This window comes from Balaenoptera physalus (assembly GCF_965194825.1).
Source record: "Balaenoptera physalus genome assembly, chromosome: 14".
Taxonomy (NCBI): Eukaryota; Metazoa; Chordata; class Mammalia; order Artiodactyla; family Balaenopteridae; genus Balaenoptera; species Balaenoptera physalus.
In genome coordinates this window covers 96,656,113-96,672,680 of record NC_138893.1, presented here as the reverse complement: position 1 = coordinate 96,672,680, position 16,568 = coordinate 96,656,113, and positions in this window count along the sequence as shown.

The following is a 16,568-nucleotide window of genomic DNA, read 5'->3' as shown; positions in this document are numbered from 1 at the left end:
CTAGAGCTAGTCTCTCATTGGTTCCCCCTCTTCCCGTTCATCCTCAGGACAAATTGCAACCTGTACGTAACAGGAGGTTAAAGGTGCTGATTCTCCAAGGAGGGAGATTGCTAGTAAAGCGGCTGGAATGGCAAACCCGAGCACAAGGAGATGAGAAATGAGGTGCGTTTTGAAAACCTTTCCGGATCACACGGTGTACCATCTTCTGGGTTTCTCATGCATGCTTTCGATGTAGGAAGATGCCCTTGAACCTGGAGATTTGGGACCCATGGGATGGGTACCACGCAGTATTACTTTAAAGGGTCTGCGTTTGCTCACCCAACCTCACCAAACCTCTCAGCCCCAAGAGTGTCCACCCTTATGTCTCAATCAACTGTGGGTCTAGATATGGTCAATCCAGGTGGCATCACAGCCCCTGAACGAATTTTGTAAGAATTTCTCTCTCTTTCACTGTCTTTGTTTCACGGGTTTTTAAAAGTAATTGATTTTTATAATGGGGTTTACCTGCTTTTCACTGCTGTGTTTTTGCCGCTTTACACCCACTTGACTCACTTACAGAGAGATATCAATGCATAGGTTTTAAGATTCTTACTAGTCAGATATATTCTTGGGCGGTGAATAGGGGGTGTTGAGTCCAATTCACTGAGCAAGGAGTAGGTCTTGTCTATTACCTATTGGGTTTATGGAACGGTATCTGAGCTAATTTGAAACCCTTGTTTTATGCATCACCCCACCTCACCTTTCCCGTTAAGCAGCCATAGTGTGTTTTCTAAACGTGTTACCCAGCTCTGATTTGTAATTCAGTTCAAGGGTAGCGGTTTTTATATTCCCTCTATAAGTGATATCTTATGATAAGTATCTTTTTCTGTGTGACTTATTTCACTTAGAATCGTCCTACCTAATTCCACTCATCTTGCTGCTACTAGCCTTATGACGTTGATTTCATGGCTGAGTGATATTCCATTGTACATAAGGACCACAACTTCTTTATCCATTTTTCTCTTTCCTGGGATATTTAAGGTGTAACGAAGTGGAGGTTCTTGTCAACAGAGCAGCCCTAAACTTTGGGGTGCCTGTATCTTGCTGATTTTTAGTTTTCCCAATTTATACGCCCATGAGTGGAAGTGACCTATGCTCCCTAAGCTGAGTTTTTTCGATGTTTCAGGACACACCGTGCACTTCTCCAGAGTGGCTGTTGGCAATTTACATCCCGCCCATCATCGTAGCCAGGCTCCCGTTTCTCCATGGCCTGTTTTGCATTTCTGGTTTTGACACTTTATTCAGCATGGCCCTTTTGACCGATGGGAAGCGAGACTTCTTTGTAGCGCTGATTTACCTTTCCAGGTTGCTTGGTTGGCCAAAAAGGGCTTATGCGTTTTTTCCTGAATATATTCAGGAAAAAACGCATACGCCCTTTTTGGCCAAGGGCATCATTGTCGAGGTTTTGCCGCTTTTCCTGTGCTTTAAAGGCGATTCGAATCTCCCTCCTGAAATCTGTTTCCTGCAATTCTGCCTTGCTTTCCAATCCTCTTCGTTGCCTTCCCTCAATATATTTGTGGACGAGAGTCATCATTTATAAGTCTGCAGGTTTGTGAATTGCAGTGCCCCTGAGCTCCATTTTTCAACTCGCTTTCTTGGGAGCTGGCCGCAAAAGCGCAGGATTGCTTCAGGCCCTATTCTGGTCCCGGGCGGCAGGCTGAGCCTGTGGTTAATTCTTCTTCCTGATGGGAAAATAGAGTGACCTGTGCCTGTCCCAACACCTAGAGCTAGTCTCTCATTGGTTCCCCCTCTTCCCGTTCATCCTCAGGACAAATTGCAACCTGTACGTAACAGGAGGTTAAAGGTGCTGATTCTCCAAGGAGGGAGATTGCTAGTAAAGCGGCTGGAATGGCAAACCCGAGCACAAGGAGATGAGAAATGAGGTGCGTTTTGAAAACCTTTCCGGATCACACGGTGTACCATCTTCTGGGTTTCTCATGCATGCTTTCGATGTAGGAAGATGCCCTTGAACCTGGAGATTTGGGACCCATGGGATGGGTACCACGCAGTATTACTTTAAAGGGTCTGCGTTTGCTCACCCAACCTCACCAAACCTCTCAGCCCCAAGAGTGTCCACCCTTATGTCTCAATCAACTGTGGGTCTAGATATGGTCAATCCAGGTGGCATCACAGCCCCTGAACGAATTTTGTAAGAATTTCTCTCTCTTTCACTGTCTTTGTTTCACGGGTTTTTAAAAGTAATTGATTTTTATAATGGGGTTTACCTGCTTTTCACTGCTGTGTTTTTGCCGCTTTACACCCACTTGACTCACTTACAGAGAGATATCAATGCATAGGTTTTAAGATTCTTACTAGTCAGATATATTCTTGGGCGGTGAATAGGGGGTGTTGAGTCCAATTCACTGAGCAAGGAGTAGGTCTTGTCTATTACCTATTGGGTTTATGGAACGGTATCTGAGCTAATTTGAAACCCTTGTTTTATGCATCACCCCACCTCACCTTTCCCGTTAAGCAGCCATAGTGTGTTTTCTAAACGTGTTACCCAGCTCTGATTTGTAATTCAGTTCAAGGGTAGCGGTTTTTATATTCCCTCTATAAGTGATATCTTATGATAAGTATCTTTTTCTGTGTGACTTATTTCACTTAGAATCGTCCTACCTAAATCCACTCATCTTGCTGCTACTAGCCTTATGACGTTGATTTCATGGCTGAGTGATATTCCATTGTACATAAGGACCACAACTTCTTTATCCATTTTTCTCTTTCCTGGGATATTTAAGGTGTAACGAAGTGGAGGTTCTTGTCAACAGAGCAGCCCTAAACTTTGGGGTGCCTGTGTCTTGCTGATTTTTAGTTTTCCCAATTTATACGCCCATGAGTGGAAGTGCCCTATGCTCCCTAGGCTGATTTTTTTCGATGTTTCAGGACACACCGTGCACTTCTCCAGAGTGGCTGTTGGCAATTTACATCCCGCCCATCAGCGTAGCCAGGCTCCCGTTTCTCCATGGCCTGTTTTGCATTTCTGGTTTTGACCCTTTATTCAGCATGGCCCTTTTGACCGATGGGAAGCGAGACTTCTTTGTAGCGCTGATTTGCCTTTCCAGGTTGCTTGGTTGGCCAAAAAGGGCGTATGCGTTTTTTCCTGAATATATTCAGGAAAAAACGCATACGCCCTTTTTGGCCAAGGGCATCATTGTCGAGGTTTTGCCGCTTTTCCTGTGCTTTAAAGGCGATTCGAATCTCCCTCCTGAAATCTGTTTCCTGCAATTCTGCTTTGCTTTCCAATCCTCTTCGTTGCCTTCCCTCAATATATTTGTGGACGAGAGTCATCATTTATAAGTCTGCAGGTTTGTGAATTGCAGTGCCCCTGAGCTCCATTTTTCAACTCGCTTTCTTGGGAGCTGGCCGCAAAAGCGCAGGATTGCTTCAGGCCCTATTCTGGTCCCGGGCGGCAGGCTGAGCCTGTGGTTAATTCTTCTTCCTGATGGGAAAATAGAGTGACCTGTGCCTGTCCCAACACCTAGAGCTAGTCTCTCATTGGTTCCCCCTCTTCCCGTTCATCCTCAGGACAAATTGCAACCTGTACGGAACAGGAGGTTAAAGGTGCTGATTCTCCAAGGAGGGAGATTGCTAGTAAAGCGGCTGGAATGGCAAACCCGAGCACAAGGAGATGAGAAATGAGGTGCGTTTTGAAAACCTTTCCGGATCACACGGTGTACCATCTTCTGGGTTTCTCATGCATGCTTTCGATGTAGGAAGATGCCCTTGAACCTGGAGATTTGGGACCCATGGGATGGGTACCACGCAGTATTACTTTAAAGGGTCTGCGTTTGCTCACCCAACCTCACCAAACCTCTCAGCCCCAAGAGTGTCCACCCTTATGTCTCAATCAACTGTGGGTCTAGATATGGTCAATCCAGGTGGCATCACAGCCCCTGAACGAATTTTGTAAGAATTTCTCTCTCTTTCACTGTCTTTGTTTCACGGGTTTTTAAAAGTAATTGATTTTTATAATGGGGTTTACCTGCTTTTCACTGCTGTGTTTTTGCCGCTTTACACCCACTGGACTCACTTACAGAGAGATATCAATGCATAGGTTTTAAGATTCTTACTAGTCAGATATATTCTTGGGCGGTGAATAGGGGGTGTTGAGTCCAATTCACTGAGCAAGGAGTAGGTCTTGTCTATTACCTATTGGGTTTATGGAACGGTATCTGAGCTAATTTGAAACCCTTGTTTTATGCATCACCCCACCTCACCTTTCCCGTTAAGCAGCCATAGTGTGTTTTCTAAACGTGTGACCGTGCTCTGATTTGTAATTCAGTTCAAGGATGCGGGTTTTTATATTCCCTCTATAAGTGATATCTTATGATAAGTATCTTTTTCTGTGTGACTTATTTCACTTAGAATCGTCCTACCTAAATCCACTCATCTTGCTGCTACTAGCCTTATGACGTTGATTTCATGGCTGAGTGATATTCCATTGTACATAAGGACCACAACTTCTTTATCCATTTTTCTCTTTCCTGGGATATTTAAGGTGTAACGAAGTGGAGGTTCTTGTCAACAGAGCAGCCCTAAACTTTGGGGTGCCTGTGTCTTGCTGATTTTTAGTTTTCCCAATTTATACGCCCATGAGTGGAAGTGCCCTATGCTCCCTAAGCTGATTTTTTTCGATGTTTCAGGACACACCGTGCACTTCTCCAGAGTGGCTGTTGGCAATTTACATCCCGCCCATCAGCGTAGCCAGTCTCCCGTTTCTCCATGGCCTGTTTTGCATTTCTGGTTTTGACCCTTTATTCAGCATGGCCCTTTTGACCGATGGGAAGCGAGACTTCTTTGTAGCGCTGATTTGCCTTTCCAGGTTGCTTGGTTGGCCAAAAAGGGCGTATGCGTTTTTTCCTGAATATATTCAGGAAAAAACGCATACGCCCTTTTTGGCCAAGGGCATCATTGTCGAGGTTTTGCCGCTTTTCCTGTGCTTTAAAGGCGATTCGAATCTCCCTCCTGAAATCTGTTTCCTGCAATTCTGCCTTGCTTTCCAATCCTCTTCGTTGCCTTCCCTCAATATATTTGTGGACGAGAGTCATCATTTATAAGTCTGCAGGTTTGTGAATTGCAGTGCCCCTGAGCTCCATTTTTCAACTCGCTTTCTTGGGAGCTGGCCGCAAAAGCGCAGGATTGCTTCAGGCCCTATTCTGGTCCCGGGCGGCAGGCTGAGCCTGTGGTTAATTCTTCTTCCTGATGGGAAAATAGAGTGACCTGTGCCTGTCCCAACACCTAGAGCTAGTCTCTCATTGGTTCCCCCTCTTCCCGTTCATCCTCAGGACAAATTGCAACCTGTACGGAACAGGAGGTTAAAGGTGCTGATTCTCCAAGGAGGGAGATTGCTAGTAAAGCGGCTGGAATGGCAAACCCGAGCACAAGGAGATGAGAAATGAGGTGCGTTTTGAAAACCTTTCCGGATCACACGGTGTACCATCTTCTGGGTTTCTCATGCATGCTTTCGATGTAGGAAGATGCCCTTGAACCTGGAGATTTGGGACCCATGGGATGGGTACCACGCAGTATTACTTTAAAGGGTCTGCGTTTGCTCACCCAACCTCACCAAACCTCTCAGCCCCAAGAGTGTCCACTCTTATGTCTCAATCAACTGTGGGTCTAGATATGGTCAATCCAGGTGGCATCACAGCCCCTGAACGAATTTTGTAAGAATTTCTCTCTCTTTCACTGTCTTTGTTTCACGGGTTTTTAAAAGTAATTGATTTTTATAATGGGGTTTACCTGCTTTTCACTGCTGTGTTTTTGCCGCTTTACACCCACTTGACTCACTTACAGAGAGATATCAATGCATAGGTTTTAAGATTCTTACTAGTCAGATATATTCTTGGGCGGTGAATAGGGGGTGTTGAGTCCAATTCACTGAGCAAGGAGTAGGTCTTGTCTATTACCTATTGGGTTTATGGAACGGTATCTGAGCTAATTTGAAACCCTTGTTTTATGCATCACCCCACCTCACCTTTCCCGTTAAGCAGCCATAGTGTGTTTTCTAAACGTGTTACCCAGCTCTGATTTGTAATTCAGTTCAAGGGTAGCGGTTTTTATATTCCCTCTATAAGTGATATCTTATGATAAGTATCTTTTTCTGTGTGACTTATTTCACTTAGAATCGTCCTACCTAAATCCACTCATCTTGCTGCTACTAGCCTTATGACGTTGATTTCATGGCTGAGTGATATTCCATTGTACATAAGGACCACAACTTCTTTATCCATTTTTCTCTTTCCTGGGATATTTAAGGTGTAACGAAGTGGAGGTTCTTGTCAACAGAGCAGCCCTAAACTTTGGGGTGCCTGTGTCTTGCTGATTTTTAGTTTTCCCAATTTATACGCCCATGAGTGGAAGTGCCCTATGCTCCCTAAGCTGATTTTTTTCGATGTTTCAGGACACACCGTGCACTTCTCCAGAGTGGCTGTTGGCAATTTACATCCCGCCCATCAGCGTAGCCAGGCTCCCGTTTCTCCATGGCCTGTTTTGCATTTCTGGTTTTGACACTTTATTCAGCATGGCCCTTTTGACCGATGGGAAGCGAGACTTCTTTGTAGCGCTGATTTGCCTTTCCAGGTTGCTTGGTTGGCCAAAAAGGGCGTATGCGTTTTTTCCTGAATATATTCAGGAAAAAACGCATACGCCCTTTTTGGCCAAGGGCATCATTGTCGAGGTTTTGCCGCTTTTCCTGTGCTTTAAAGGCGATACGAATCTCCCTCCTGAAATCTGTTTCCTGCAATTCTGCCTTGCTTTCCAATCCTCTTCGTTGCCTTCCCTCAATATATTTGTGGACGAGAGTCATCATTTATAAGTCTGCAGGTCTGTGAATTGCAGTGCCCCTGAGCTCCATTTTTCAACTCGCTTTCTTGGGAGCTGGCCGCAAAAGCGCAGGATTGCTTCAGGCCCTATTCTGGTCCCGGGCGACAGGCTGAGCCTGTGGTTAATTCTTCTTCCTGATGGGAACATAGAGTGACCTGTGCCTGTCCCAACACCTAGAGCTAGTCTCTCATTGGTTCCCCCTCTTCCCGTTCATCCTCAGGACAATTTGCAACCTGTACGGAACAGGAGGTTAAAGGTGCTGATTCTCCAAGGAGGGAGATTGCTAGTAAAGCGGCTGGAATGGCAAACCCGAGCACAAGGAGATGAGAAATGAGGTGCGTTTTGAAAACCTTTCCGGATCACACGGTGTACCATCTTCTGGGTTTCTCATGCATGCTTTCGATGTAGGAAGATGCCCTTGAACCTGGAGATTTGGGACCCATGGGATGGGTACCACGCAGTATTACTTTAAAGGGTCTGCGTTTGCTCACCCAACTTCACCAAACCTCTCAGCCCCAAGAGTGTCCACCCTTATGTCTCAATCAACTGTGGGTCTAGATATGGTCAATCCAGGTGGCATCACAGCCCCTGAACGAATTTTGTAAGAATTTCTCTCTCTTTCACTGTCTTTGTTTCACGGGTTTTTAAAAGTAATTGATTTTTATAATGGGGTTTACCTGCTTTTCACTGCTGTGTTTTTGCCGCTTTACACCCACTTGACTCACTTACAGAGAGATATCAATGCATAGGTTTTAAGATTCTTACTAGTCAGATATATTCTTGGGCGGTGAATAGGGGGTGTTGAGTCCAATTCACTGAGCAAGGAGTAGGTCTTGTCTATTACCTATTGGGTTTATGGAACGGTATCTGAGCTAATTTGAAACCCTTGTTTTATGCATCACCCCACCTCACCTTTCCCGTTAAGCAGCCATAGTGTGTTTTCTAAACGTGTTACCCTGCTCTGATTTGTAATTCAGTTCAAGGGTAGCGGTTTTTATATTCCCTCTATAAGTGATATCTTATGATAAGTATCTTTTTCTGTGTGACTTATTTCACTTAGAATTGTCCTACCTAAATCCACTCATCTTGCTGCTACTAGCCTTATGACGTTGATTTCATGGCTGAGTGATATTCCATTGTACATAAGGACCACAACTTCTTTATCCATTTTTCTCTTTCCTGGGATATTTAAGGTGTAACGAAGTGGAGGTTCTTGTCAACAGAGCAGCCCTAAACTTTGGGGTGCCTGTGTCTTGCTGATTTTTAGTTTTCCCAATTTATACGCCCATGAGTGGAAGTGCCCTATGGTCCCTAGGCTGATTTTTTTCGATGTTTCAGGACACACCGTGCACTTCTCCAGAGTGGCTGTTGGCAATTTACATCCCGCCCATCAGCGTAGCCAGGCTCCCGTTTCTCCATGGCCTGTTTTGCATTTCTGGTTTTGACACTTTATTCAGCATGGCCCTTTTGACCGATGGGAAGCGAGACTTCTTTGTAGCGCTGATTTGCCTTTCCAGGTTGCTTGGTTGGCCAAAAAGGGCGTATGCGTTTTTTCCTGAATATATTCAGGAAAAAACGCATACGCCCTTTTTGGCCAAGGGCATCATTGTCGAGGTTTTGCCGCTTTTCCTGTGCTTTAAAGGCGATTCGAATCTCCCTCCTGAAATCTGTTTCCTGCAATTCTGCCTTGCTTTCCAATCCTCTTCGTTGCCTTCCCTCAATATATTTGTGGACGAGAGTCATCATTTATAAGTCTGCAGGTTTGTGAATTGCAGTGCCCCTGAGCTCCATTTTTCAACTCGCTTTCTTGGGAGCTGGCCGCAAAAGCGCAGGATTGCTTCAGGCCCTATTCTGGTCCCGGGCGGCAGGCTGAGCCTGTGGTTAAATATTCTTCCTGATGGGAAAATAGAGTGACCTGTGCCTGTCCCAACACCTAGAGCTAGTCTCTCATTGGTTCCCCCTCTTCCCGTTCATCCTCAGGACAAATTGCAACCTGTACGGAACAGGAGGTTAAAGGTGCTGATTCTCCAAGGAGGGAGATTGCTAGTAAAGTGGCTGGAATGGCAAACCCGAGCACAAGGAGATGAGAAATGAGGTGCGTTTTGAAAACCTTTCCGGATCACACAGTGTACCATCTTCTTGGTTTCTCATGCATGCTTTCGATGTAGGAAGATGCCCTTGAACCTGGAGATTTGGGACCCATGGGATGGGTACCATGCAGTATTACTTTAAAGGGTCTGCGTTTGCTCACCCAACCTCACCAAACCTCTCAGCCCCAAGAGTTTCCACCCGTGTGTCTCAGTCAGCTGTGGGTCTAGATATGGTAAATCCAGGTGGCATCACAGCCCCTGAACGAATTTTGTAAGAATTTCTCTCTCTTTCACTGTCTTTGTTTCACGGGTTTTTAAAAGTATTTGATTTTTATAATGGGGTTTACCTGCTTTTCACTGCTGTGTTTTTGCCGCTTTACACCCACTTGACTCACTTACAGAGAGATATCAATGCATAGGTTTTAAGATTCTTACTAGTCAGATATATTCTTGGGCGGTGAATAGGGGGTGTTGAGTCCAATTCACTGAGCAAGGAGTAGGTCTTGTCTATTACCTATTGGGTTTATGGAACGGTATCTGAGCTAATTTGAAACCCTTGTTTTATGCATCACCCCACCTCACCTTTCCCGTTAAGCAGCCATAGTGTGTTTTCTAAACGTGTTACCCAGCTCTGATTTGTAATTCAGTTCAAGGGTAGCGGTTTTTATATTCCCTCTATAAGTGATATCTTATGATAAGTATCTTTTTCTGTGTGACTTATTTCACTTAGAATCGTCCTACCTAAATCCACTCATCTTGCTGCTACTAGCCTTATGACGTTGATTTCATGGCTGAGTGATATTCCATTGTACATAAGGACCACAACTTCTTTATCCATTTTTCTCTTTCCTGGGATATTTAAGGTGTAACGAAGTGGAGGTTCTTGTCAACAGAGCAGCCCTAAACTTTGGGGTGCCTGTATCTTGCTGATTTTTAGTTTTCCCAATTTATACGCCCATGAGTGGAAGTGACCTATGCTCCCTAAGCTGATTTTTTTCGATGTTTCAGGACACACCGTGCACTTCTCCAGAGTGGCTGTTGGCAATTTACATCCCGCCCATCATCGTAGCCAGGCTCCCGTTTCTCCATGGCCTGTTTTGCATTTCTGGTTTTGACACTTTATTCAGCATGGCCCTTTTGACCGATGGGAAGCGAGACTTCTTTGTAGCGCTGATTTACCTTTCCAGGTTGCTTGGTTGGCCAAAAAGGGCTTATGCGTTTTTTCCTGAATATATTCAGGAAAAAACGCATACGCCCTTTTTGGCCAAGGGCATCATTGTCGAGGTTTTGCCGCTTTTCCTGTGCTTTAAAGGCGATTCGAATCTCCCTCCTGAAATCTGTTTCCTGCAATTCTGCCTTGCTTTCCAATCCTCTTCGTTGCCTTCCCTCAATATATTTGTGGACGAGAGTCATCATTTATAAGTCTGCAGGTTTGTGAATTGCAGTGCCCCTGAGCTCCATTTTTCAACTCGCTTTCTTGGGAGCTGGCCGCAAAAGCGCAGGATTGCTTCAGGCCCTATTCTGGTCCCGGGCGGCAGGCTGAGCCTGTGGTTAATTCTTCTTCCTGATGGGAAAATAGAGTGACCTGTGCCTGTCCCAACACCTAGAGCTAGTCTCTCATTGGTTCCCCCTCTTCCCGTTCATCCTCAGGACAAATTGCAACCTGTACGTAACAGGAGGTTAAAGGTGCTGATTCTCCAAGGAGGGAGATTGCTAGTAAAGCGGCTGGAATGGCAAACCCGAGCACAAGGAGATGAGAAATGAGGTGCGTTTTGAAAACCTTTCCGGATCACACGGTGTACCATCTTCTGGGTTTCTCATGCATGCTTTCGATGTAGGAAGATGCCCTTGAACCTGGAGATTTGGGACCCATGGGATGGGTACCACGCAGTATTACTTTAAAGGGTCTGCGTTTGCTCACCCAACCTCACCAAACCTCTCAGCCCCAAGAGTGTCCACCCTTATGTCTCAATCAACTGTGGGTCTAGATATGGTCAATCCAGGTGGCATCACAGCCCCTGAACGAATTTTGTAAGAATTTCTCTCTCTTTCACTGTCTTTGTTTCACGGGCTTTTAAAAGTAATTGATTTTTATAATGGGGTTTACCTGCTTTTCACTGCTGTGTTTTTGCCGCTTTACACCCACTTGACTCACTTACAGAGAGATATCAATGCATAGGTTTTAAGATTCTTACTAGTCAGATATATTCTTGGGCGGTGAATAGGGGGTGTTGAGTCCAATTCACTGAGCAAGGAGTAGGTCTTGTCTATTACCTATTGGGTTTATGGAACGGTATCTGAGCTAATTTGAAACCCTTGTTTTATGCATCACCCCACCTCACCTTTCCCGTTAAGCAGCCATAGTGTGTTTTCTAAACGTGTGACATTGCTCTGATTTGTAATTCAGTTCAAGGGTAGCGGTTTTTATATTCCCTCTATAAGTGATATCTTATGATAAGTATCTTTTTCTGTGTGACTTATTTCACTTAGAATCGTCCTACCTAAATCCACTCATCTTGCTGCTACTAGCCTTATGACGTTGATTTCATGGCTGAGTGATATTCCATTGTACATAAGGACCACAACTTCTTTATCCATTTTTCTCTTTCCTGGGATATTTAAGGTGTAACGAAGTGGAGGTTCTTGTCAACAGAGCAGCCCTAAACTTTGGGGTGCCTGTGTCTTGCTGATTTTTAGTTTTCCCAATTTATACGCCCATGAGTGGAAGTGCCCTATGCTCCCTAAGCTGATTTTTTTCGATGTTTCAGGACACACCGTGCACTTCTCCAGAGTGGCTGTTGGCAATTTACATCCCGCCCATCAGCGTAGCCAGGCTCCCGTTTCTCCATGGCCTGTTTTGCATTTCTGGTTTTGACACTTTATTCAGCATGGCCCTTTTGACCGATGGGAAGCGAGACTTCTTTGTAGCGCTGATTTGCCTTTCCAGGTTGCTTGGTTGGCCAAAAAGGGCGTATGCGTTTTTTCCTGAATATATTCAGGAAAAAACGCATACGCCCTTTTTGGCCAAGGGCATCATTGTCGAGGTTTTGCCGCTTTTCCTGTGCTTTAAAGGCGATTCGAATCTCCCTCCTGAAATCTGTTTCCTGCAATTCTGCCTTGCTTTCCAATCCTCTTCGTTGCCTTCCCTCAATATATTTGTGGACGAGAGTCATCATTTATAAGTCTGCAGGTCTGTGAATTGCAGTGCCCCTGAGCTCCATTTTTCAACTCGCTTTCTTGGGAGCTGGCCGCAAAAGCGCAGGATTGCTTCAGGCCCTATTCTGGTCCCGGGCGGCAGGCTGAGCCTGTGGTTAATTCTTCTTCCTGATGGGAAAATAGAGTGACCTGTGCCTGTCCCAACACCTAGAGCTAGTCTCTCATTGGTTCCCCCTCTTCCCGTTCATCCTCAGGACAATTTGCAACCTGTACGGAACAGGAGGTTAAAGGTGCTGATTCTCCAAGGAGGGAGATTGCTAGTAAAGCGGCTGGAATGGCAAACCCGAGCACAAGGAGATGAGAAATGAGGTGCGTTTTGAAAACCTTTCCGGATCACACGGTGTACCATCTTCTGGGTTTCTCATGCATGCTTTCGATGTAGGAAGATGCCCTTGAACCTGGAGATTGGGACCCATGGGATGGGTACCACGCAGTATTACTTTAAAGGGTCTGCGTTTGCTCACCCAACCTCACCAAACCTCTCAGCCCCAAGAGTGTCCACCCTTATGTCTCAATCAACTGTGGGTCTAGATATGGTCAATCCAGGTGGCATCACAGCCCCTGAACGAATTTTGTAAGAATTTCTCTCTCTTTCACTGTCTTTGTTTCACGGGTTTTTAAAAGTAATTGATTTTTATAATGTGGTTTACCTGCTTTTCACTGCTGTGTTTTGCCGCTTTACACCCACTGGACTCACTTACAGAGAGATATCAATGCATAGGTTTTAAGATTCTTACTAGTCAGATATATTCTTGGGCGGTGAATAGGGGGTGTTGAGTCCAATTCACTGAGCAAGGAGTAGGTCTTGTCTATTACCTATTGGGTTTATGGAACGGTATCTGAGCTAATTTGAAACCCTTGTTTTATGCATCACCCCACCTCACCTTTCCCGTTAAGCAGCCATAGTGTGTTTTCTAAACGTGTTACCCTGCTCTGATTTGTAATTCAGTTCAAGGGTAGCGGTTTTTATATTCCCTCTATAAGTGATATCTTATGATAAGTATCTTTTTCTGTGTGACTTATTTCACTTAGAATCGTCCTACCTAAATCCACTCATCTTGCTGCTACTAGCCTTATGACGTTGATTTCATGGCTGAGTGATATTCCATTGTACAGAAGGACCACAACTTCTTTATCCATTTTTCTCTTTCCTGGGATATTTAAGGTGTAATGAAGTGGAGGTTCTTGTCAACAGAGCAGCCCTAAACTTTGGGGTGCCTGTGTCTTGCTGATTTTTAGTTTTCCCAATTTATACGCCCATGAGTGGAAGTGCCCTATGCTCCCTAATCTGAGTTTTTTCGATGTTTCAGGACACACCGTGCACTTCTCCAGAGTGGCTGTTGGCAATTTACATCCCGCCCATCAGCGTAGCCAGGCTCCCGTTTCTCCATGGCCTGTTTTGCATTTCTGGTTTTGACACTTTATTCAGCATGGCCCTTTTGACCGATGGGAAGCGAGACTTCCTTGTAGCGCTGATTTGCCTTTCCAGGTTGCTTGGTTGGCCAAAAAGGGTGTATGCGTTTTTTCCTGAATATATTCAGGAAAAAACGCATACGCCCTTTTTGGCCAAGGGCATCATTGTCGAGGTTTTGCCGCTTTTCCTGTGCTTTAAAGGCGATTCGAATCTCCCTCCTGAAATCTGTTTCCTGCAATTCTGCCTTGCTTTCCAATCCTCTTCGTTGCCTTCCCTCAATATATTTGTGGACGAGAGTCATCATTTATAAGTCTGCAGGTTTGTGAATTGCAGTGCCCCTGAGCTCCATTTTTCAACTCGCTTTCTTGGGAGCTGGCCGCAAAAGCGCAGGATTGCTTCAGGCCCTATTCTGGTCCCGGGCGGCAGGCTGAGCCTGTGGTTAATTCTTCTTCCTGATGGGAAAATAGAGTGACCTGTGCCTGTCCCAACACCTAGAGCTAGTCTCTCATTGGTTCCCCCTCTTCCCGTTCATCCTCAGGACAAATTGCAACCTGTACGGAACAGGAGGTTAAAGGTGCTGATTCTCCAAGGAGGGAGATTGCTAGTAAAGCGGCTGGAATGGCAAACCCGAGCACAAGGAGATGAGAAATGAGGTGCGTTTTGAAAACCTTTCCGGATCACACGGTGTACCATCTTCTGGGTTTCTCATGCATGCTTTCGATGTAGGAAGATGCCCTTGAACCTGGAGATTTGGGACCCATGGGATGGGTACCACTCAGTATTACTTTAAAGGGTCTGCGTTTGCTCACCCAACCTCACCAAACCTCTCAGCCCCAAGAGTGTCCACCCTTATGTCTCAATCAACTGTGGGTCTAGATATGGTCAATCCAGGTGGCATCACAGCCCCTGAACGAATTTTGTAAGAATTTCTCTCTCTTTCACTGTCTTTGTTTCACGGGTTTTTAAAAGTAATTGATTTTTATAATGTGGTTTACCTGCTTTTCACTGCTGTGTTTTTGCCGCTTTACACCCACTGGACTCACTTACAGAGAGATATCAATGCATAGGTTTTAAGATTCTTACTAGTCAGATATATTCTTGGGCGGTGAATAGGGGGTGTTGAGTCCAATTCACTGAGCAAGGAGTAGGTCTTGTCTATTACCTATTGGGTTTATGGAACGGTATCTGAGCTAATTTGAAACCCTTGTTTTATGCATCACCCCACCTCACCTTTCCCGTTAAGCAGCCATAGTGTGTTTTCTAAACGTGTTACCCTGCTCTGATTTGTAATTCAGTTCAAGGGTAGCGGTTTTTATATTCCCTCTATAAGTGATATCTTATGATAAGTATCTTTTTCTGTGTGACTTATTTCACTTAGAATCGTCCTACCTAAATCCACTCATCTTGCTGCTACTAGCCTTATGACGTTGATTTCATGGCTGAGTGATATTCCATTGTACATAAGGACCACAACTTCTTTATCCATTTTTCTCTTTCCTGGGATATTTAAGGTGTAACGAAGTGGAGGTTCTTGTCAACAGAGCAGCCCTAAACTTTGGGGTGCCTGTGTCTTGCTGATTTTTAGTTTTCCCAATTTATACGCCCATGAGTGGAAGTGCCCTATGCTCCCTAGGCTGATTTTTTTCGATGTTTCAGGACACACCGTGCACTTCTCCAGAGTGGCTGTTGGCAATTTACATCCCGCCCATCAGCGTAGCCAGGCTCCCGTTTCTCCATGGCCTGTTTTGCATTTCTGGTTTTGACACTTTATTCAGCATGGCCCTTTTGACCGATGGGAAGCGAGACTTCTTTGTAGCGCTGATTTGCCTTTCCAGGTTGCTTGGTTGGCCAAAAAGGGCGTATGCGTTTTTTCCTGAATATATTCAGGAAAAAACGCATACGCCCTTTTTGGCCAAGGGCATCATTGTCGAGGTTTTGCCGCTTTTCCTGTGCTTTAAAGGCGATTGGAATCTCCCTCCTGAAATCTGTTTCCTGCAATTCTGCCTTGCTTTCCAATCCTCTTCGTTGCCTTCCCTCAATATATTTGTGGACGAGAGTCATCATTTATAAGTCTGCAGGTTTGTGAATTGCAGTGCCCCTGAGCTCCATTTTTCAACTCGCTTTCTTGGGAGCTGGCCGCAAAAGCGCAGGATTGCTTCAGGCCCTATTCTGGTCCCGGGCGGCAGGCTGAGCCTGTGGTTAATTCTTCTTCCTGATGGGAAAATAGAGTGACCTGTGCCTGTCCCAACACCTAGAGCTAGTCTCTCATTGGTTCCCCCTCTTCCCGTTCATCCTCAGGACAAATTGCAACCTGTACGGAACAGGAGGTTAAAGGTGCTGATTCTCCAAGGAGGGAGATTGCTAGTAAAGCGGCTGGAATGGCAAACCCGAGCACAAGGAGATGAGAAATGAGGTGCGTTTTGAAAACCTTTCCGGATCACACGGTGTACCATCTTCTGGGTTTCTCATGCATGCTTTCGATGTAGGAAGATGCCCTTGAACCTGGAGATTTGGGACCCATGGGATGGGTACCACGCAGTATTACTTTAAAGGGTCTGCGTTTGCTCACCCAACCTCACCAAACCTCTCAGCCCCAAGAGTGTCCACCCTTATGTCTCAATCAGCTGTGGGTCTAGATATGGTCAATCCAGGTGGCATCACAGCCCCTGAACGAATTTTGTAAGAATTTCTCTCTCTTTCACTGTCTTTGTTTCACGGGTTTTTAAAAGTAATTGATTTTTATAATGGGGTTTACCTGCTTTTCACTGCTGTGTTTTTGCCGCTTTACACCCACTTGACTCACTTACAGAGAGATATCAATGCATAGGTTTTAAGATTCTTACTAGTCAGATATATTCTTGGGCGGTGAATAGGGGGTGTTGAGTCCAATTCACTGAGCAAGGAGTAGGTCTTGTCTATTACCTATTGGGTTTATGGAACGGTATCTGAGCTAATTTGAAACCCTTGTTTTATGCATCACC